Source organism: Chanos chanos, chromosome 3, assembly GCF_902362185.1.
Source record: "Chanos chanos chromosome 3, fChaCha1.1, whole genome shotgun sequence".
Classification (NCBI taxonomy): domain Eukaryota; kingdom Metazoa; phylum Chordata; class Actinopteri; order Gonorynchiformes; family Chanidae; genus Chanos; species Chanos chanos.
Genome location: NC_044497.1, coordinates 1,042,501 through 1,045,000, shown reverse-complemented (window position 1 = coordinate 1,045,000; position 2,500 = coordinate 1,042,501). Strand labels below are relative to the sequence as shown.

Sequence of the window (2,500 nt, the reverse complement as noted above, 5' to 3'; positions counted from 1 at the left end):
GTGTGTGTGTGTGTGTGTGTGTTCAGGATAGCAGTGTATAGTAAAAAAGTAGAAATACTTAACTATTTACCTTACTTATTTTGGGAGTTTTGGGAATATTTCTTTTCTTTAAATATTTCTTTAAAATTTCCTCTTTGTCAGTTTCTACTTGTCTGTGTTTTTAAAAGTAAATGGCTCCTTTAACTCTGATACAGACATCTCTGTCACTGACTCCAATATTAAATCAGCAGAAAACAAGAACTATACGTGTTGCTTTACTCCGTCCGAAGTCCAGCTAACCCTCGTCCTCTCATAGACTAGATTAGAGTCCTTACGGTTACCATGGTAATGACCAGCTCACTCTGTGTGGGCAGTATGAGTTCATCCCAGATCAGTATCACTGTCTCCTTCACACCACTGTATCAGATCATGTTTTTAATCTATATCAGTTTATATATTTATATATATCAGTCCTGATGGGTATCACTGTCTCCTTCACATCACTGTATCAGATCATGTATGTGCTGAATTTACAGATATGTCACCCATACGGGAGTGACTGTCATAGCACTTGTAGGCGTATGTGTAAAGTAAAATATTTTATAAGTAGAAAAAGTATTTAATAAAGGGAAGAAATCAACCATGTCCATGTATCATTCCTTAGACACCGTGGACATGTCAGAGTGGATTCCACAGTCTTTTCTATAATGTTATAATGTTATGTTATTTACTTGTTCTCTGATACTGATGAATAGGTGATATCGGTTACTTTTAACTTTTGCTGTAGCCATTTTCCCGAGAGGTATCCTTACTTTGACTCAGTTCTGACTGTTGGGAACTTTACACAACACTGGTGGCCACTGGTCTGGAAGCCAAGGCCAAAGATAATAGGAAAAAATGATCCAGATGGGAAACTCCTGCTTAAAAACAATCCTGCTGACCATATAAGGCGGGAAGGAGGGGATTTGTGACCATATTAGGAAGAAAGGCGGGGATCTATGACCATATAAGGCAGTTAGTATGGGCATTATGACCATATAAAGCAATAAGGATGGGTTTTGTAACCATATGTTATGGTAAGGAGGAGAAACGCCTTTTGATTCATATTGCAGTGAAGAAGAAGTATGATGATATTGAGTCAGTCGAGTGTTAAAGAAATTCCTGTTAATACAAATTACATTGATGTTTCCATTCACAGTTAGTCATTTTGCTGATACTTTCAAAGTGAACAGGCCTGAGTGTCAGTGTGTCAGCGTGCAGATAGACCTGAATGTGACAGTGTGTCAGCGTGCAGATAGACCTAAATGTGCCAGTTTGCAGATGGACCTGAATGTGTCAGTGTGTCAGTGTGCAGATAGACCTGAATGTGTCAGTGTGCAGATAGACCTGAATGTGTCAGTGTGTCAGTGTGCAGATAGACCTGAATGTGTCAGTTTGGGGATAGACCTGAATGTGTCAGTGTGCAGATAGACCTGAATGTGTCAGTTTGGGGATAGACCTGAATGTGTCAGTTTGGGGATAGACCTGAATGTGGCAGTGTGCAGATAGACCTGAATGTGTCAGTTTGGGGATAGACCTGAATGTGTCAGTTTGGGGATAGACCTGAATGTGTCAGTTTGGGGATAGACCTGAATGTGGCAGTGTGCAGATAGACCTGAATGTGTCAGTGTGCAGATAGACCTGAATGTGTCAGTTTGGGGATAGACCTGAATGTGTCAGTTTGGGGATAGACCTGAATGTGTCAGTTTGGGGATAGACCTGAATGTGTCAGTGTGCAGATAGACCTGAATGTGTCAGTTTGGGGATAGACCTGAATGTGTCAGTTTGGGGATAGACCTGAATGTGTCAGTTTGGGGATAGACCTGAATGTGTCAGTGTGCAGAAGCACTGTGGCAAGAATGAGTCCTAGGGCCACAGGTGGATGTAGTGCTTTACTGGGTGATTTTGTCTTTAATAGAAATAGAGTTCATGTTTAGGACATGAGAAATACAGTTAGTGTTTAAGACAGTAAAAGGATTTGAAAAAGATGAGTTTTGATGTGTTTTTATGAATTTGTGTTTATTAATCCATGTGTGAGAAGAGTCTTGGCTATGACTTATAAACTGTGACTTGGGTGCAGACTGGTTGTAGACTGGTTGTAGACTGGTTGTGGACTGGTTGTGGAATGGGTGTGGACTGGGTGTGGACTGGTTGTGGAATGGGTGTAGACAGGTATAGACTGTTTGTGGACTAGGTATAGACTGGTTGTAGACTGGTTGTGGACTGGTTGTAGACTGGTTGTGGACTGGTTGTGGACTGGTTGTAGACTGTTTGTGGACTGGTTGTGGACTGGTTGTAGACTGGGTGTAGACGGTGTGTAGACAGGTGTGTGTGTGTGTATGTATGTGTGTGAGTGTGTGTGTGTAGTGTATGTATTTGTGTGTATGTATGTGTGTGAGTGTGTGTGTGTAGTGTAGTGTAGTGCAGCTCAGTTTGATTTCTGATTTGATGGACGCTATTTCAGCCAATACTTCTCTTTTTC

The 2,500-nt window shown here is 41.2% G+C and overlaps 1 protein-coding gene across 6 annotated transcripts in view; it reads left to right on the top strand.

Moving 5' to 3' along the window:
* The window catches only part of mprip (myosin phosphatase Rho interacting protein), a 62,663-nt gene that overhangs the window by 43,767 nt on the left and 16,396 nt on the right, over positions 1-2,500 (top strand). The gene's annotated exons all lie outside the window — the stretch shown is intronic.